At 45.4% G+C, this 21290-nt stretch overlaps 1 protein-coding gene across 2 annotated transcripts in view; it reads right to left on the bottom strand.

Annotated features, from left to right (window-relative positions):
• Positions 1 to 21290, bottom strand: part of LOC139382295 (rho GTPase-activating protein 35-like) — a 107074-nt gene that overhangs the window by 56693 nt on the left and 29091 nt on the right. The gene's annotated exons all lie outside the window — the stretch shown is intronic.

Raw genomic sequence — 21290 nt, 5'->3', positions numbered from 1 at the left:
CAAATAACCACGACATCTGCAGTGACCACACAGATTAGCAATGACCCACATGCGCTAACCATGTAAACACACACACACACAATTTTATTTGTCACATACACGTGTTTAGCAGATGTTAATGTGGGTGTAGCGAAATAGCTCCAACAGTGTAGTAATATCTAACAACGCACACAATCTAAAGTAAAGGAATTTAAGAATATACAACTATTTGGATGAGCAGCAGAATTGGATACAGCATATACATCCGAGACGAGTAATGCAAAATATGTAAACATTATTAAAATTACTAGTGTTTCAAGTCTATGTATATTAGGAAAGCAGCCTCTAATGTGCTAGTGAAGGCTATTTAACAGTCTGATGGCCTTGAGATCAATGTTTTTCAGTCTCTCAGTCCCAGCTTTGATGCACCTGTACTGACCTCGCCTTCTGGATGATAGCGGGGTGATCAGGCAGTGGCTCGGGTGGTTGTTGTCCTTGATGATCTTTTTTGGCCTTCCTGTGTCATGGAGGGCAGGTAGTTTGCCCCCGGTGACGCGTGGGGCAGACCGCACCACCTTCTGGAGAGTCCTGTGGTTGCGCCGTACCAGGCCTACCAGTTTGAGGGTTTAAGGGGCCAAGCCGAATTCCTTCAGCCTCCTGAGGTTGAAGAGGCGATGTTGCACATTCTTCACCACACTGTCTGTGTGGACCATTTCAGTTTGTCAGTGATGTGCACGCCGAAGAACTTGAAGCTTTCCACCTTCTCCACTGTTGTCCCGTCGATGTGGATAGGGGCGTGCTCCCTCTGCTGTTTCCTGAAGTCCACAATCAGCACCTTTGTTTTGTTGACGTTGAGTGAGAGGTTATTTTCCTGGCACCACACTCCCAGGGCCCTCACCTCCTCCCTGTAGGCTGTCTCGTCATTGTTGGTAAATCAGGCCTACTACTGTTGTGTCGTCTGCAAACTTGATGATTGAGTTGGAGGCCTGCGTGGCCATGCAGTTATGGGTGAACAAGGAGTATAGCAAGGGGCTGAGAACACATCCTTGTGCGTCCCAAGTGTTGAGGATCAGCGAAGTGGAGGTGTTGTTTCCTACCTTCACCACCTGGGGGCGGCCCGTCAGGAAGTCCAGGACCCAGTTGCACAGGGTGGGGTTCAGACCCAGGGCCTCAAGCTTAATGATGAGCTTCGAGGGTACTATGGTGTTGAATGCAGAGCTGTAGTCAATGAACAGCATTCTTACATAGGTATTCCTCTTGTCCAGATGGGATAGGGCAGTGCGACGGCATCGTCTGTGGATCTATTGGGGCAGTAAGCAAATTGAAGTGGGCCTAGGGTGTCAGTTAAGGTGGAGGTGATATGATCCTTGACTAGTCTCTCAAAGCACTTCATGATGACAGAAGTGAGTGCTACAGGGCGATAGTCATTTAGTTCAGTTACCTTTGCTTTCTTGGGTACAGGAACAACGGTGGACATCTTGAAGCATTTGGGAACAACAGGCTCATTTGGGTCAGGTGTACGGCCTAAGTTAGCCTGGCATGTTGGTTCATGGCGAATTGAGCCAGTCACTGGTGTAAATGAAGGGAACTCTCCTATAGGTTCCCCTCAGGTCTGAGGACCAGCCATACAGTTCAGCAGGCGCTCGGATATATGCTGCTAACATCTGCTTGTTTCCTTGATAGCCAAAATGAGTGTGTGTTTGCACACACACACACACAGGTGTTTATTACTGCAACAATACTTGAGAGCGGGGGTATTTCAGCAATATTTTCAGAAACAACCTACGCAAGAACCACAAACACAGTTGTCATGCAATTTTTCCTGTTTTCCCGGGCTGCTCTTGTGACAGGCCTTGGAAAGGTGAAGTAAACAACTAAAACCAGCAGCATTCCATCTCAACTGTTGAGAGACCGTTAACAACAGAGACCAAGGAAAATAGGCCCTGACTCGTTAGCGTGCTAAATGACACAATAACTGCCATTGCCATAAACAATTCATAAAATGGTTCCTGGGTAAACAGCAACTATGAAATACATCAAACTACTGCCTTGAGGCTTTAGCCTTAACCTTACCCTGCAAGAGTACATACGACAAGATAGATTACCAAACTATCTGTAAAGGGGAAAGAATGTACAGCGCTAGCTATATACTATCCAGATTCAGTTTGTCCAGCCACAGACAGTGTTCCAGTGCCGCCTGAGGCCCTCGCTGTGTGTCTAGTGGGCATGTCCTGCCACACACTCACCGCTAGCCCCTGGCTGAAGGGAATATGTTAGGGTCTACATTCCATCTACCACCGACCCCAAAATACATGCGCGGGGGGGGGGGGGGGGGGGGGGGGGGGGTCGCTAGGTCAGAGGCCTAGCGTCATGTGAGCTGTTCTCCTTCCCTCTGGGATGAGGTTGGGACTAGGCCTGGAAAGGCGCATCACTTCTCCCATAATCAGAAGCACAGGAACGATAGGAACCGGTGCCGCAGTGGGCACCTGGCCGTGAAGTTTACTAGCACGCGTGTCAGAGGGCAGCTGGGGGGGGGGGAGAGAGAGAGACTTAACTAGCCACAGGATCCAAGCATTCCAATGGTTCATTACAGGGCGTTAGCCAGAGACTGTCAACAAGGCCTGACTTTGAGCCGGCGTCTATTGGGTCTTCTCAGGCCTGTCAAATAACCCATAGCCCTGGGAACCAACCGCCATGAGAACTAAGACAATGTTAGCCTAAGCCTATGTAGGCATACATCTTTATGAGCTGTGCCTGATTTGTTGGGAGGGAGGTGAGGGGGGGAGGAGACTTCACTGTGCACATTGAGTTATTCCAATATTTCACACTAGAAAACTCTCTCGCAGTGGTTTCTGAGAAAGAGCTGCCGCTATTTTCATATATCAGGGGACCGGGGGTTGTCACTGACAATGCCATATTTCATAAAATAATCATAACCTCTGTGATGGTGATGATGACAGAGAGCTGTAGCAGAGGTAAACCCCCCTTACTGAGAATGATGCCTTCTCTGGGCCCCATCTCTCGCTCTCTCCCACAGCCTGCTCTAATGCACTGCTAACAGCCAAACTGCTCCACATCCATCCGTCTTCTACCCACGTTCCCTTCTCTCGCTCTCCCGCTCGTCCTCAATCTCTATCTTTAACTTGAACTCAGTCGTCCCCTCCATACATCTCTCTCATCCTTCTCATCGTATCCCCTCCTCTCTCTCCCTCCTCTCCCGCTCTCTTTCACAGGAGGCCTGCCCTCCATTAGTGAGGGCACAGGGGAGGAGAACTCTCACACGGACACCACTTCCTGCCTAGGCGAGGTTCTCTCACAGAAGAACGGATGGAGGGAAGGAGGGAGGGGGTGTGGAAAGAAGGGAGATGAAATCTGCATCAACATAATGGTCACGGATTCTCTCCACACACACACACTGTAATACATGAATACAGTGACGCAAGCACAAATAAATGAAACACAGATCATTAGCCTCTTTCACTAATGCAATGAATCCCTCTTCCATTTACCAACAGGAAGTGTATATACACACACACACAGATTCTTTCACTAATGCAGTGTACACACGCAAACAAACAAACCAGACTATTTTTCCAAATATAGCACACACAAAATTGTTCCTAGTAAACAAACATGTAACACTAAAACTCGGCACAAGTCATGTATTCACTAATTCCAGAGGTCACCATTGTCATGATATTATCTTAACAGGCACAGTCACACACACACTTGACGCCGATGTCATTGCAGTACACACACACACACACACCTCACAGGGGCAGTAAACCAGGTAGGATGGTCAGACCGCAGGTGGGATTACACAAACTCTGGATTACCAGGGACTAGAGCATCTTGACATTTCCTTTATCGCAGCATGTATTCGTACGATGCTCTGCTCACGTAGCATCAAGCCAGAGATCTACTGCCCAAATCCCCTTAGGATGCTCTGTCAAATCACTGGATCACACACACACACACACACACACACACACACAAAAAAGCTCTGGAACGCTTTAACGCTCCTTAATAAAACAGGCCTGTAGTACATCAAATCCTGGCAGGGTTCTCTGTGGAGCTCTCTGCAGTGGCTTTTCTCCCAGCTAGCAGCTTGTTTACCAGCAGAGTACTGTGTGACCTTCGCCAGGCCAAAGTCCAGCCGCTATTTCATTGGGTTTTACCCTGCCATGCCCTGTCACACAAGACACCACACTGAGGTAATGTCCTTTTCCTCCCTGCCTGGGGCATGAGAGACAGAGTTGGTGTTAGGGCAGGCCACTGTGTTCTTATGTAGCAAGAGATGGAAGGAGAGGGGGAAAGCAGAAGGGGGGGGGCATGGAGGAGAATATTGCTTTGTTTTAGAGCAGGAGATAAAAAAGGAAAGAGCCCTAGAGAGAAAAAGATAGTTTGGTTAAATATGTAGAGAAAAGTAGAGAGGAGGACGAGGGGGAGAGAATGACTGTTGCACAGCAGGAGGGAGAGTGGGAGGGATAGAGGAAAAAGAAGGTGTCGTAGATTGGAAAGATGGAGCAACCATTGTTTGGTTAACACAGAGAGAAGCAGAGAGCAGGGCTGGGCGAAATGGCTTCAAACTCATATCGCCATTTTTGCAAACTTACGGGTGTTTCACGAGAGATCGATTTGTGTTATGGTCTCTCTAAATAAGCGTTGTTGTATAATTAAAAAGGTCAAATCCACCGCATTTCAAAAAAAGTCAACAATAATCTATTGAATTCAGAGCTTGTGTAATTATACCTAGGCTGAATATATTTCCACAACCTTAAGACCCAGTAATAATTTAATTATTTTATCAAAATACTTATACCTGCTCTTTTTTTTGCAATAATCACTGATCTGGCTTTCAGGTATGCCTTTAAAAATGACATTTATGTTACAGGTGTAACCAGAACCATGTATCATGCACATTCACTAATAATGTAGCAGGCGTTATAGAACATTAACACAATCTCTCCAGCACAAGCCAACGTGCTAGTGAGTAGCCAGCTAATATTTACATTTCAATTTCAACCAACTTGGATCTAGGTATCATTTCACAATCTCTGAATTCGGTGAACAATGCAAAACCGTTGACTAGTAATGAACACACCCGTCTGTCCGTCTCCAACTGTTTGAACAGGGTGCTAGCCTGTCCGCTTGGTTCAGATGTTGAAATCAAGTGGCCTATCTTATTTCTCAGAATGAGAACGAGTTGCCAATTCCATCATTATTTGATGCTTATTGCACATTTCTTAAACGGACTAAACAGCTAGTACAACAAGCTTTGTTTGACTGAAATGCCGCTAGTGAAAACGTGGTACTGTAATGCGCGCGCGACAAACTGAGCATTCATTTTTCAGAGTCAAATGTTCATTGGAACATCTGTTTTAGTAGTATCTGCTCTGCTTGAAATTTGAGGAGTTGAAACATAACCTTTCTAACCATACCCTGTTTAACTTCTCCTCTATTACAGTCAAATAATGTCTCCATCTGTTTCGGTGTCCGTATGAACGATTCTGTTGGAACAAACCTCAAATCTCAAATAGCGAGTTGAAACTGGGGCAAATGGGAAGGTGCACAGCACAGAAAGGAGCGAACGAGACGAGACCAAAAAGACAACAAGTGGACAAACGCTCAATAACTAAAAATACAAAAAAATATTGGATTCTGCAATACAGGTATCTGGAATATCGAACAAAAGAAAATTCAAATGAATCGAATTCATTCGATAAACAAATTATTTAAAAAATAATAATAATAATGGCCCAGCCCTAGCAGAGAGGGAGGGAGATGGTTAAGAGCCTACTATAGAAAGAGGGGGAAATGAGGGAGAGGCTGAGCAGATCAAGATGGTGTCACCGAGTTTAACCCTTCCAAAGCATCATGAGGCCTCTCTGACAACACAAGCCAAATGAACGCGTCAGGAACATGCACGGTGACAGCTATTAATCCCACCCACACGACACGTTTCTTCCCTCGCCGGCCACACACCGCGTCGGAGTCAAGGAGTGCCGGGGCGAAAGTGTTGGCTTTAGCCACGAGGCGACTCCCTACACGGACAGCCCGACAACCTTCAGCTGACATTATCCCACTGCATACCGCGCCTGCTAAAAACATGCTACCCACCATCCTCTGGGTCAGTGTGCGTTTAAAACACAGTGTTCCTATTCACTCAAATTTGCCCGTGCCGACATGGTAAGAGAAGTTTGAGCCACAACAACGTCAACAGCTGCAAGACATCAGCAGGTCAGAGAGACACGACTCTCTGTTCTCCAGGATAAAGAGTTATTTGTGTGCCCTCGCTCCCTCCTAGCAGAGCTGCGTGTCTTCCTGACTAACCCTACAACCCCAGTCCCTGTCAGACGAGCAGGGAGGCTGAGCTGGCATTAGCACATCGGATCTCACTCGGAGTAAAGGGGTTGTCAGCAAAACGCGGTGTGAAGAGACACCGTATTACAGCCACCGTCCCAGCCAAACTCAATACAGGGTGGAAACAAACCATGCACTACACAGACAGATGAGTAATAATAAACACAGGCGTGCATCTTTCACTCACCCAGCCACATAAAACAATCGTGTAGAAAGGACACACACACAGAGAGAGAGCGAGAGAGACAGCGAGAACTGTAAATATCCCAGCATCCCCCTCCTCCTTTGGGGTAGCTATATCTCCTCATCCAGATGCCAGTCACCCACATGATTGTCAGAGCTTTGCAGGCTAATTGCTTGTGTAATTGCTCTGACAACACAGGTGTTGTACCTTTATACCCCCCCATTCACTGAGGCTCTGCTTACATCAGAACCACTGTTAAAATGCTGACATCAGACCTGCTGATCCACATCTAAATGCTAACCCTAACTATTAGCAGCAGAGGTGTCGAACTGAACCAGAGTCGGGGCTAATGAGCGCTGTCAGGGGCATTTCCCCGCTGGTTCTAGGAAAGAAAGCTGCTGAAATATTATGATTAGCTTCCTGCTAGAGTGACTTGTATTGCTCGACAGTTTTCACAGAGTGCCCATTCATATTCCCCACAGTACACGCACAGCTGCTATCTAGGTTAGGAGTCTTACTCAGTAGTAATCTGCCTGGACCTGCAACCTACAACCTTTCGTGGGAACCAAACAGGTGTTGTGAAGTCCTGGGGGAGGCTTTAAAAGAGTAACACCAATGAGAAAGCTCTGCACCCAATAGCTATAGCTAGGGGACAGATGGCCTTCACGCGCAGATTCACACATACACTCATGGCACACCATATGCTCCAGCAAAGATACCCGAGATTCACACTTGCTCACACACAAGCCCCCACATTAAACTATCATGCCCTCTACTTAAAATAAGAGCGTTTTAGATAGTGTTTCATCAAGAGAAACATTCATGCACTACTGAATCCCAAGACCAGGGGTGAAAGTAAGGCGGTACCGCGTCCCGGCAAAAGAGATAGGCTCATGTTTTACCGGTACGGCATACCATCACAATAATTCAAACGAAAATGTCAAGAAAACCGGAGGCTATTACAACATTATTTACCATGACCATGTGTCAGAGGCATGAACAATGTGAGAATGGACTTGAAAAACGTGTGGTATAACCTACGCTCCAAAAAATGCGATGCGGTTTCATGGAGAACACTGATATTTTGCAAAGGCATAGATGAGTGGCTGACAAAGAGACGCGCGCAGATATCTGCAAATATCATGACACTTTTTGGTGTTTTGTGTCTCTTTCCATTCACCACTGTTTGGAGGCTTGAAATAAGGTAGGAAGTGGATGAAGGTGCGCTGCTAGCCTGGTAAAGGAGCCCTTTGAAGTGACGGTTTGACAATCAGATAAATGTCAAAACGGGTTGTGTTTATGCCACAATAAAAGGTAATGCATTTTAAAAAGTAAAATGACAAAATCTTTGACTAGGCACACAGAGATGCTATTGAATTAATAGGGATTCTAAATATTACAAATAAAAAATAGCTCTGTTTAGGCCCCACGGCTGGCCCACCCATTACACCGCCGCCTAGGGCGCCATTTTCCGAGCTAAACTGACTACGAAGCATCTCCAGCAGCACCTCACATTCATTTAGCCCCGAGAACAATCATAACTCCTGTCACCCAGTGGCATGAGGGCTATTTAGGTGAGCGCTGATGTGTCGCCCCATGATAAGCAGTGCCCACTTCGCCAAAGGCAGGGGAGCAAAATATTTACATTGTCCATTCCCAGCACACTGTCGGAGAGACGCAGCGCTCCGCCAACACTCCATCAAAATCATTTTAAAATAAATGATGTGGTCTACAGTAGAAAGAGTAGGTAGCCTGTGTTTTTTTTCTGAAGACCATAGACCAAAATGTACCACAGACATAATACCTATCGTTGGCTTTATATTTTTTAGAAATATATATTTAAGTGTCCAGTTAATATAACAGGCTTCTATAACAATGCTTAACTCTGTTGCCTTATTCTAGAAACAAGCTTTAAAATGACCACACATGACGTGACTGGTCAACATGGGGATATATCGATTCTTCTCTCCAAATCATTCTGAAGCTGAGCTGCGGCCTTCAATATTAGACAAAACATTTACTTTGCTATTCTGTCCCTATTAATTGAGATTCTCTTTTCAAAAAAGTGAAAATGTTTCAAAGGAGACAGCTTCTTGGGAAGCACTTCTGGATGCATAGCCAGCAGTTGAGGCTGAAAATGTATCTGGGTCGATCGAGCCTCTGTTCGGGAGGAAAGGTAACTTTTGAAAGTGCCATGCTTAGATTCATAAGGATGTATACAGCAACTGTTTCGTTGCAAACAAGAAACTCTGGTTTGACATTGGAGAAATATGTTAAGAATGACTTTCTCTGTCCATTCTTCCACAAAACTTATTTTCATTATCCACCTTTCTTTTGAGACTTTTCTCTGGATAGCACGCTGTTTTTCAATCAATCAACTATTCTAGTTTAGCGGGGAGGCACATTTTTCTCTGTAAATACTGTCAGCCTAGGTTGCATTTGCTTTTTGGTAGGCAGTCATTGTAAATAAGAATTTGTTCTTAACCTCCTGGATCTCTAGGGGCGCTATTTCATTTTTGGATAAAAAACGTTCCCGTTTTAAGCGCAATATTTTGTCACGAAAAGATGCTCGACTATGCATATTATTGACCGTTTTGGAAAGAAAACACTCTGAAGTTTCAGAATCTGCAAAGATATTGTCTGTAAGTGCCCCAGAACTCATTCTACAGGCGAAACCAAGATGATACGTCAACCAGGAAATGAGCAGAATCTCTGAAGCTCTGTTTTCCATTGTCTCCTTATTTGGCTGTGATTGCGCAAGGAATGAGCCTACACTTTCTGTCGTTTCCCCAAGGTGTTTTCAGCATTGTGACGTATTTGTAGGCATATCATTGGAAGATTGACTATAAGAGACTACATTTTCCAAGTGTCCGCCTGGTGTCCCTGCGTCGAAATTGGAGCGCAAAGCCAGGTGCAATTATTTTTCCATTTGAGAGCAAGGAGAAACCAGGCTTCCACGAAGGATATATCATCGAAGAGATATGTGGAAAAACACCTTGAGGATTGATTCTACACCACGTTTGCCATGTTTCAGTCGATATTATGGAGTTAATTTGGAAAAAAGTTCGCGTTTTGAGGGCTGAATTTATTTATTTTTTTTGGTAGCCAAATGTGATGTACAAAACGGAGCTATTTCTAATACACAAAGAATCTTTTTGGAAAAACTGAGCATCTGATATCTAACTGAGAGTCTCCTCATTGAAAACATCAGAAGTTCTTCAAAGGTAAGTTATTTTATTTGAAGGCTTTACTTGTTTTTGTGATAGTTGCCTGCTAAATGCTAACGCTAATGCTAACGCTAAATGCTACGCTAGCTAGCTACTGTTACACAAATGATTGTTTTCCTATGGTTGAAAAGCATATTTTGAAAATCTGAGATGACAGTGTTGTTAACAAAAGGCTAAGCTTGAGAGATAGCATATTTATTTCATTTCATTTGCGATTTTCATGAATAGTTAACGTTGCGTTATGGTAATGAGCTTAGGTCTATAAATAGAATCCCGGATCCGGGTTTGGTCGTCGCAACAGGTTAACTGAATTGCCTAGTTAAATATAAAAAATACAATTAAAAAAATTTACAGGACAGTGCCGTACCGGGAAGAAATGTAATTTACCCCTGCCTTTCAGCATCATTGCACAGAAGACACACATGCACACAGAGGACAGGAATGCTAAATATCCTAAACAGAAACGCAAGGTGAACGAACTGAATTTTAGACATTGGGAATTACACATTACCTCATTCATGACATTTCAAAAAGGGAGGCTATAAATAAGGTAGGTTAGGTAGCCCGTCGTTTAGAAGTGGGGTTCAGGATTGTTCAATTACCTGTACACATGGTAACTCTTAAATGTGTCCCTTAAAGTGCATTATGTGTATAATTGTTCTTTACCCAGTTGCGTATCCTAAATGCAGTAACTGAAAAGAGGAAATGTGTCATCTTTGTCAAACTTGCCAGACCCTCAACGATCTTGCCATGGTAGGTCAATTTCTTTAACCTGTTACAAATTGACCTTATCGGCAGAGACATATTTAGAAATATGGCTCTGAATATAGGCTGTAGCATGTATACTGTGAGATCCCGCGTTAAATTGATTCCAGTCTCAAAATAGATTATTATTGGAGTTTGATTCATTCACAAATATTCAGCTGTTTTAACTCCGACGTGGTGTCTTTTGTGTGTGGTCTAGGAGAGGACACTCAGAGGCTGTATCCAAGAGGCAGAAATTATAATGGTCCAACGTGTTCACTAGAGGTGGTGCTTAAGAGATCATGAGTGGCTACAATTGAAAAGTTAGTCTGGTTCAATTGCATGGTTACACAGGGTGTGATTACAGGTGTGTGTGTGGTGGGGGAGGGGGGGGGGGGGGCTTTGGACACTGAGCCTTGCGTTTCAACTTTTAATTTGTTAGCTGTAGCCTATTATTCAATTATTATTCATGTAATCACATCAATATTTATATTAATATTGTTTGTTGTTTACTATTTCAGGTCAGTAACATGTACAGTGGGGAGAACAATTTTGCAGGTTTTCCTACTTACAAAGCATGTAGAGGTCTGTTATTTTTATCGCAACTGTGAGAGACGGAATCTAAAACAAAAATCATACAATGTGATTTTCTGGATTTTTAAGTAATTAATTTGAATTTTATTGCATGACATAAGTATTTGATCACCTACCGACCAGTAAGAATTCTGGCGCTCACAGACCTGTTAGTTTTTCTTTAAGAATCCCTCCTGTTCTCCACTCATTACCTGTATTAACTGCACCTGTTTGAACTTGTTACCTATATAAAAAGACACCTGTCCACACACTCAATCAAACAGACTCCAACCTCTCCACAATGGCCAAGACCAGAGAGCTGTGTAATGGTTGAAGGTCATGTGGTCTGATGACACAAAAATAGAGCTTTTTTTGTCTAAACTCCACTCGCCATGTTTGGAGGAAGAAGAAGGATGAGTACAACCCCAAGAACACCATCCCAACCGTGAAGCATGGAGGGGATGCTTTTCTGCAAAGGGAACAGGTTGACTGCACCGTATTGAGGGGAGGATGGATGGGGTCATGTATCGTGAGATCTTGGCCAACAACCTCCTTCCCTCAGTAAGAGCATTAAAGATGGGTCGTGGCTGGGTCTTCCAGCATGACAACGACCCGAAACACACAGTCAGGGCAACTAAGGAGTGGCTCCGTAAGAAGCATCTCAAGTTCCTGGAGTGGCCTAGCCAGTCTCCAGTCCGCATTGCCCAGCAACAGCCCCGAAACCTGAAGGATCTGGAGAAAGTCTGTATGGAGGAGTGGGCCAAAATCCCTGCTGCAGTGTGTGCAAACCTGGTCAAGAACTACAGGAAACGTATGATCTCTGTAATTGCAAACAAAGGTTTCTGTACCAAATATTAAGTTCTGCTTTTCTGATGTATCAAATACTTATGTCATGCAATAAAATGCTAATTAATTACTTAAAAATTATACAATGTGATTTTCTGGATTTTTGTTTTAGATTCAGTCTCTCACAGTTGAAGTGTACATATGATAGAAATTACAGACTTCTACATGCTTTGTAAGTAGGAAAACCTGCAAAATCGGCAGTGTATCAAATACTTGTTCTCCCCACTGTATCTGTGTCAAAACCTTCCAATTGGAGATATGGTTAAGAACTACTTCAAAACAGCTTGAAGACTTTCTTTCACTTGAGGTAAAACGTAGGTTGCATTTGTTTTGTCAACTGTGTTTCAAATAAACGATTGAGATGGGTGGAGTAGGCCTAAACCTATGGTGCATTATGGATTATTTTCACCTCAAAACATACTTATTTTGGGTTTTCTCTTTCAGCATTTCAGCTCGTGGTAATAAGAGGTCGTGAGAGCTGAAAATGGGAGCATCCTGGGGGATTTTTACAAGAAAATCTCAAATTCAACAACAAAAGAAACACCTGTGAGAGCAGCATAAAATGTGTAATTTTGTTGAAGATATGAATTATGCCACTGTAAATTGTATATGTTTGTTATTTCTCCGGGTTGCAAATAATTGCCATGTAAGCTATAATATTTCAACAAAGAGACAAAACACACCTTATATTAGTGGAAATTGTGTGGTGTGATGCACCGTGCTGCCTCCCATCAAAAATAATAGTGCACGTGAGTGCACACACAGGTGGTCCCGCACCGGGAAGAAGTTAAAATCTACCTTCACCACTGCCGGAGACCAATTAAAACAGAATATGGAGGATATGGGGGGGGGGGGGGGGGGGATACAAAGAGAGATAGAGGGGGACAAGGAGAGATTAATGAGAGGGGAAAAGTACAGCAGAATAACTAAACATGTTGCTGGTACATGTGACAACACTGCCAGGTGCTAGCAAACATATAGGGGGTTGGGTGTGTGTGTGTGTGTGTGTGTTTTCATATCAAATGTTTTTCGTGTGTATGAGCGTCAACATGGTCGCCTGGACAACTGCCACCCCACGTTACCTTTTGCTGTCAATGGAACAGGAAGCAATAGATGCACCACTTCCACTCCAACCACGACTCCACACAGGACTAATAGAGCCTGCTGATGGAGTAATGCAGCTGGTCCACAACACAGAGCTTTTAAAAGCTTTCTGACACACAGCCAGGGCAGGCCCAATACATGACGTACCGGACACAGGATACAGGGAGGACGACGCCGGGGGGGGGGGGGGGAAGAGAGAGCAAGAGGAGATGCATAAAGAAAGTCGACAAAATGAGGAGGAGGAAGACAACGTGAGGAGGAGAGAAAGGGAGCATGGGAGGATGAGGGTTAACACCGGCTTCGGGTAAACACCAAACATTTGTGCTTGGCTAATGGCATCCAGGGCTACTTAGGGCTCCTGCACTAAAAAAGCCTCAACGTGGTGGAAAACCCCTGAACCAGGGACAGGTGTAACTGCTCTCGCACCCTCTCCTTCTGATGAATAACACAGCAGAGGCAGTGGGGGGCGGGGACCTCACAGACAGCGAAGAGAGCGACCCACGCCCTAAATCACTCTGCGCTGCCGAAAGATACACGCCATGCACAGAAAGAGAGGAATGAGGGGGGGGGGGGGGGAGAAAGTATTTACGGAGAGCAGCCAAAGAAGGCGATGAGTCACTCTGCAGTGAGTAAAGCAAATGACACAATTGAAAACACCTGAACCTGCAATAGTGTCAATTAGACATAATTACTTTTTACTTGTTGCCACAGTAACCAACTCTTGGTGCAAAGGCAGATGGCTGCAGATGCTCACCCCCCCCCCCCCCCCTCTAGCTCTCTCGTTTCCCCTCTCCCCAGTGTGATTCATGTAGGAGGAACTAAAAAGGCAAACTGATAAACAGCCTATTTCCCTGCTTTAATAACCCCTCGCTACATTGGCATCCTCTTCTCAGTTCTGTAAAACAAACGAGACCTGCAATTGGCTAAGCTTGAAACCCAGAATGATGAGGTCCTATGTGTGTTTCTCCTGCAGCCTAACTCGCTCTCCAGTATGTGTGTGTGCGCGCGCACGTTTATTTTGCGGTCTGACTCCCCTCCAGTGTGAGCAGATACGGGAGGAAGCTGACGGGCCCGGGGGCGGACAGCAGTCCAGAGGTTGGAGGGTTACGCTTGCTCATCCATTTTAAATGAGCCTCCAGACAAGAGGAGGAGCACGGCCATTAGAGCCCCTGCCTCTGCTTCCTGCCTTCTCCTCCTGCCGGTCCAAGGCTGAAATTGACTTAGATCTGTCCACTGCCCAGCTGACCCAGCCCCTACCCACAACACACTCAGAGGAATGTTGCTCGCTGGGGGTTAAGGGTCATCTCTGAGTTGGGGTTGGGTGACGGTGTTAAGGGAGGCTCTCACTGTTATGGACTAGTAGGCAGCGTACATGTCAGGGACCCACACTACTAACACTAGCCTGGGTGCCAGACTGTTTCTGCTCTCTTGCCAACTCCTTCTGAAATTGTCACACCGTGTTTGGCTTGCGAATTATAATGGAGTCGGCAAAAACACAAACAGATCTGACACCGGGCTATACAAACACCTCATGTGTAAATTGTACAATTACCAGGAATAAATCAAAGATCACCTCTATCCTCTCCCCTCCCCTCATGACCATGGCAGTTGGAGGCCACCAGCTCCCGTGAAACAGTTCTACATTGCCTGTGCAAAAACCACACTCCTCTGCCAAGGGGTGCTATGGAGCAGAAGAGGTAGGGGCGTTAAACCAGTGAAGCGCAGACAGCACCCACCACCACCCAGCCAAGAAGGCTCAGTCTGGCCTGTCCTCAAGGCCGGTCTCAGAGGACAGAAGTGTGAGGAGGGGGGAGAGGGGAAAACGGCGTGAAAAACATTATTTTACAGCTGCCTTGATTGTGTTGATCTGTGTGGTTTAGAACCCCACCCGTTGAATTTGTTTGCTTAGAGACAGCATGCAAATGCCAACCCCCCCTCCTCTCCCCTCCCCCTCAAACCCCAGTCTGTGCCTCATGACTGGCACTGCTGCTCCCCGCTACCTCATTTACCAGGGTTCTCGCCTCGAATTACCGGCCAATTAAGCAGAGCCTACAAGCCCTATGACATCAAAAGGCTTCTGGAATGGAAAATAAATGTTGTCGTTGGATGGCCTAGGAGGTTTTTACTATCCTGTACTCGACTAACCAAACAAACACAGATATAACCGCATCCTCTGCAGCCAGTAATGGAAGACCACACAGCTACTCCATCACCGATGTGACGTCACCTCAGTTAGAGCACACCTCTAACACAAACATCTGGGGTCTCCACCAATAAGCGCTCTAATCCAGGGGCTCAGATATAGGAGACGCCGGGCTGTCAAAAACCACCTCACGCACACACACACACCCTCCAACTGCCTGCCATTGTCTAGTTCTCTCCATCAATGAGCCCTGGCTAAGGTCATTATTGTGATTGTCATGTGGTGGGAAATAAGGATTACGCTGCGGTTGTCTGCTCCGCGGCAGGGGACTTTAAGGCTCTCCCTCTCTCCTGTCTCCATGGGGATTCGAGAACAGAGGGAGCGGAGGGGGGGGGTTGAAGAGTCAACAACTTCTGGATTTTTCTCTGAGATAAGGAAAATACGTGCAAGCGCTCCGTAAGACTTGACAGGCACACTGACCAAACGACCTTGAGCGGGTTCATTCATAGCGCCGGCTGTAGGAGGGGGAAGAAAACAAGCAAACGTGATAAAATCTCCTCTGAGGGAAAAAAGGTCCGGATAGAAACAAATAAACAAATTAAACCTTCGCTCCCACTGCACTCTGGAGACGAAATACTATGAATGAGAGAAGGAGGAAAGAGGGTTTTCAAAGAAACTGGGTGAAAGACAAAAAAAAAAAAGATAGTGGTGAGAGGCCAACTGGAAGTCTTCTCTAGAGACCAAAAACCAGCTACTACACCTAACATCAGTGAAATGTTCTCATATGCCATCTCAAAATGTTCCTAGAATTGTCCAACTATGTTTTACTGGCTAGGGTAAATGGTGTGGTAACCAGCATTGAGGCTGGCCAATGTCCCAGGAGGGACACTCCTCTCGTGTGGAGTTCTCCAAGGGAGCCACTTAGCCTGAGAAAAACAGCTAGAAACAAGAGAGAAGTGAAAGAGCCAAGCTCAATAAAACCAAACATGTTTATACATATACAGTGGGGCAAAAAAGTATTTAGTCAGCCACCAATTGTGTAGGTTCTCCCACTTAAAAAGATAAGAGACGCCTGTAATTTTCATCATAGGTACCCTTCAACTATGACAGGCAAAATGGAGGAAAAAAATCCAGAAAATCACATTGTAGGATTTTTTATGAATTTATTTGCAAATGGTGGAAAATAAGTATTTGGTCACCCACAATGGCTAATACACTGCTCAAAAAAATAAAGGGAACACTTAAACAACACAATGTAACTCCAAGTCAATCACACTTCTGTGAAATCAAACTGTCCACTTAGGAAGCAACACTGATTGACAAATTTCACATGCTGTTGTGCAAATGGAATAGACAACAGGTGGAAATTATAGGCATTTAGCAAGATACCCCCAATAAAGGAGTAGTTATGCAGGTGGGGACCACAGACCACTTCTCAGTTCCTATGCTTCCTGGCTGATGTTTTGGTCACTTTTGAATGCTGGCGGTGCTTTCACTCTAGTGGTAGCATGAGACGGAGTCTACAACCCACACAAGTGGCTCAGGTAGTGCAGCTCATCCAGGATGGCACATCAATGCGAGATGTGGCAAGACGGTTTGCTGTGTCTGTCAGCGTAGTGTCCAGAGCATGGAGGCGCTACCAGGAGACAGGCCAGTACATCAGGAGACGTGGAGGAGGCCGTAGGAGGGCAACAACCCAGCAGCAGGACCGCTACCTCCGCCTTTGTGCAAGGAGGAGCAGGAGAAGCACTGCCAGAGCCCTGCAAAATGACCTCCAGCAGGCCACAAATGTGCATGTGTCTGCTCAAATGGTCAGAAATAGACTCCATGAGGGCCCGACGTCCACAGGTGGGGGTTGTGCTTACAGCCCAACACCGTGCAGGACGTTAGGCATTTGCCAGAGAACACCAAGATTGGCAAATTCGCCACTGGAGCCCTGTGATCTTCACAGATGAAAGCAGGTTCACACTGAGCACGTGACAGTCTGGAGACGCCGTGGAGAACGTTCTGCTGCCTGCAACATCTTCCAGCATGACCGGTTTGGCGGTGGGTCAGTCATGGTGTGGGGTGGCATTTCTTTTGGGGGGCCTCCATGTGCTCGCCAGAGGTAGCCTGGCTGCCATTTGGTACCGAGATGAGATCCTCAGACCCCTTGTGAGACCATACAAGTTATAGACATAATATGGAAAAGAACAAGCAAAGTAATAGAAAAAAAACACACATTTAGCAATCCATTAATCAGTTGGTGTGTGTGAGCGTGTGTGTGAGCTGCGGTGTTAAAGCTACGAACCCAGAGACTCGGCTGTGTTCAATACCTCAAGGAAACCCTGCTAGCTTGATAGGCAGCTAACAGTAGAGCTAGGCTAGCTGCTACGCCAAACAGTTCACCATCAGCCCCTCGGTCGTTAGGATCCCTGGACAGCAACTGATACCAACCGCGTTGCGGGATCCAAAATCAAAAAGGTAGCTAGCTAGTAACAAAACTTTTCCAATAGAACACCTTTTCAGACACTTTCAAAACTTTCGAAACCAACAAACCGAGCGCTGCCTCATTCCGCGTTCAACAGGAAGTGACGTTGTGTGGGAAATCTACTTATTTTCCACCATAATGTGCAAATAAATTCATTCAAAATCCTACAATGTGATTTTCTTTTCTCATTTTGTCTGTCATAGTTGAAGTGTACCTATGATGAAAGTTACAGGCCTCTCATATTTTTAAGTGGGAGAACTTGCACAATTGGTGGCTGACTAAATAATTTTTTTGCCCCACTGTATCTGGACCAACAGAACAGCTGGGGCAAGAAATTAAATGGACAGAAAATCTTGCCTCGTGGCAATAAATATCCAGCAGGTAGGGAGCCTATTCATTTCCACCTGAGCCCATGTTAATTTCAGCAGTAAATTACTCTCAATAGCCATCAGCCAGTCTGTGTGTGCCATGCACCTCATCAAGCCACGTCTTCACGCAGAGTCCCATTTAGACCCCCCCCCCCCCCCCCCAAAAAAAAGAGGAGTACAGCCTCACCTCCAGGCCAGGCACTAAACCGGGAAGCTCTGCCCTCTGTCCCAAAGTTCCTACTCCAATAGGCATATCATATGGGGTTAGCGAAGGAAGGTCAAAATATGTAGTATTTTTAAACATGTACAGTGCCTTGCGAAAGTATTCGGCCCCCTTGAACTTTGCGACCTTTTGCCACATTTCAGGCTTCAAACATAAAGATATAAAACTGTATTTTTTTGTGAAGAATCAACAACAAGTGAACAGCAGTTTTCAGTTCTTTCCACAGATTCTCTATTGGATTCAGGTCTGGACTTTGACTTGGCCATTCTAACACCTGGATATGTTTATTTTTGAACCATTCCATTGTAGATTTTGCTTTATGTTTTGGATCATTGTCTTGTTGGAAGACAAATCTCCGTCCCAGTCTCAGGTCTTTTGCAGACTCCATCAGGTTTTCTTCCAGAATGGTCCTGTATTTGGCTCTATCCATCTTCCCATCAATTTGAACCATCTTCCCTGTCCCTGCTGAAGAAAAGCAGGCCCAAACCATGATGCTGCCACCACCATGTTTGACAGTGGGGATGGTGTGTTCAGGGTGGGTGATGAGCTGTGTTGCTTTTACGCCAAACATAACGTTTTGCATTGTTGCCAAAAAGTTCCATTTTGGTTTCATCTGACCAGAGCACCTTCTTCCACATGTTTGGTGTGTCTCCCAGGTGGCTTGTGGCAAACTTTAAACAATACTTATGGATATCTTTAAGAAATTGCTTTCTTCTTGCCACTCTTCCATAAAGGCCAGATTTGTGCAATATACAACTGATTGTTGTCCTATGGACAGAGTCTCCCACCTCAGCTGTAGATCTCTGCAGTTCATCCAGAGTGATCATGGGCCTCTTGGCTGCATCTCTGATCAGTCTTCTCCTTGTATGAGCTGAAAGTTTAGAGGGACGGCCAGGTCTTGGTAGATTTGCAGTGGTCTGATACTCCTTCCATTTCAATATTATCGCTTGCACAGTGCTCCTTGGGATGTTTAAAGCTTGGGAATTTTTTTTGTATCCAAATCCGGCTTTAAACTTCTTCACAACAGTATCTCGGACCTGCCTGGTGTGTTCCTTGTTCTTCATGATGCTCTCTGCGCTTTTAACGGACCTCAGACTATCACAGTGCAGGTGCATTTATACGGAGACTTGATTACACACAGGTGGATTGTATTTATCATCATTAGTCATTTAGGTCAACATTGGATCATTCAGAGATCCTCACTGAACTTCTGGAGAGAGTTTGCTGCACTGAAAGTAAAGGGGCTGAATAATTTTGCACGCCCAATTTTTCAGTTTTTGATTTGTTAAAAAAGTTTGAAATATCCAATAAATGTCGTTCCACTTCATGATTGTGTCCCACTTGTTGTTGATTCTTCACAAAAAAATACAGTTTTATATCTTTATGTTTGAAGCCTGAAATGTGGCAAAAGGTCGCAAAGTTCAAGGGGGCCGAATACTTTCGCAAGGCACTGTATTTATTAAATAACACGCTGCTGGCTTTATTCTTCATTAGACTGTAGTGTTATCAGAGAACATGGGTGTCTTACCATGAACAAAGCATCTACCTGATGAACACGGATTTTCAGTTAAGGCTTGCAAAAAAACAACAACAGCCAAAGCATTTGAAGCCAGCCCTGTATGTGTTCAATCAAGCCCTTATCCCCAGGGGCATGCGAACAGTATACCAGAGTATGTACACACGCAGTGGTTAAATTGGGATTTGGGAGGTGTGTGTGTGTGTGGGGGGGGGGGGGGGGGGGGGGGGGGGGGGTAAAAAAGGCCATTCTACTCCAAAATGAATGAAAATAAAATGATGCAGAGATGTAAAATATAAATTCCCCTTCAGAAATGAGCCCAATTACATATTGGTCCATATTATCAGGTGTGCTATTCGGCAATAAGCATCATCACCTGATGTAGGCCATCTGATGCAGCATAGCAGCCAATAAATAAATAGGCCGAGGGTTGGTTACCCCTCACAAACATTAGGCCATCTTGTTGCTAGTTTAACAACATATTGATGACATGAATGTCGCCACTTTTTTTAAATATTTTTTTGCCACTGGCACTCAGCCAACCAAGGATCATGTACTGTGAATATAATGTAGACCTGTTACACCTGACCCTTGTTACACCTGACACCCCCCCCCCCCCCCCCCAAAAAAAACAGAGAAAATCTGGAAGTCTCCAGTGAGCTCCGATAATGGCATGAGGCCCCTGGAACTGGCCTGTGAACATTGGGTCCTGTGTTCCTTCCATAGGCTGATCCAGAGTGATCTACATAGAAGAGGGAGACTACTCTCTTGAAGCAGCCCCCCCCCCGCCGCCGCCAACATCACTTGTCCAAGTGAACAGAGCATTAATCTGATCCGGCGGGTGTGACCCACAGGCCGTCACATGCTACTATAGGTGTGACTGCGACAAAAAAAAAAACTGGCCGTCAGACACCCTAAGCGCGAGCACACACACGCAGGGCGGCATGTGAAGGCACAAACCCTCGCACAGAAGCGAGGGTTTGCTAACATTCTCACACTGTTCATATTTGCCAAAAGAAACTCCCCCGGAAACGTATCACACTTTAAGACACGAATGCCCAAACAAGCGGACTGCACTTGCTCGGACCTGACTACTGTGACAAACCCTCCCATTTCATCACCTTGCCTGGCCCTGGGGACAGTACATTCCCTCACAGTGACAGGAGTCAGAGCACTGGGAACACACACACGCAGCTTAGCATACAGCATACACACAAGCACAGAGCTTAGCATACAGCACACACAAGCACAAGGCACAGCCTGTGTGTGCGTTCGCTACCACAGAGATAGCGCAGAGGGGCGTGTGTGTGGCGCGTGTTTGCGTGGGAGGGGGCAGGGGGACATATTCATTTGAATGCGAGCGCATTAACTGAGACTCTGGTGGGGAAGATAAGGGGGCTTCTTTATTTCAGCCTTCTGTGTGTGTGTGTGTGTGTGTGTGTGTGCGCATGTTCTCTCCCCTATCTGACAGTACAAGGACGCGAGAGACAGAAAAACCGAGATGGAGGACTAAAAAGAGGGGGGAAATTACAAAAAAGGAAAGGGGGAAG

The sequence above is a fragment of the Oncorhynchus clarkii genome, chromosome 24 (assembly GCF_045791955.1).
Source record: "Oncorhynchus clarkii lewisi isolate Uvic-CL-2024 chromosome 24, UVic_Ocla_1.0, whole genome shotgun sequence".
NCBI lineage: Eukaryota > Metazoa > Chordata > Actinopteri > Salmoniformes > Salmonidae > Oncorhynchus > Oncorhynchus clarkii.
This window is presented reverse-complemented; position numbering and strand designations above follow the sequence as displayed.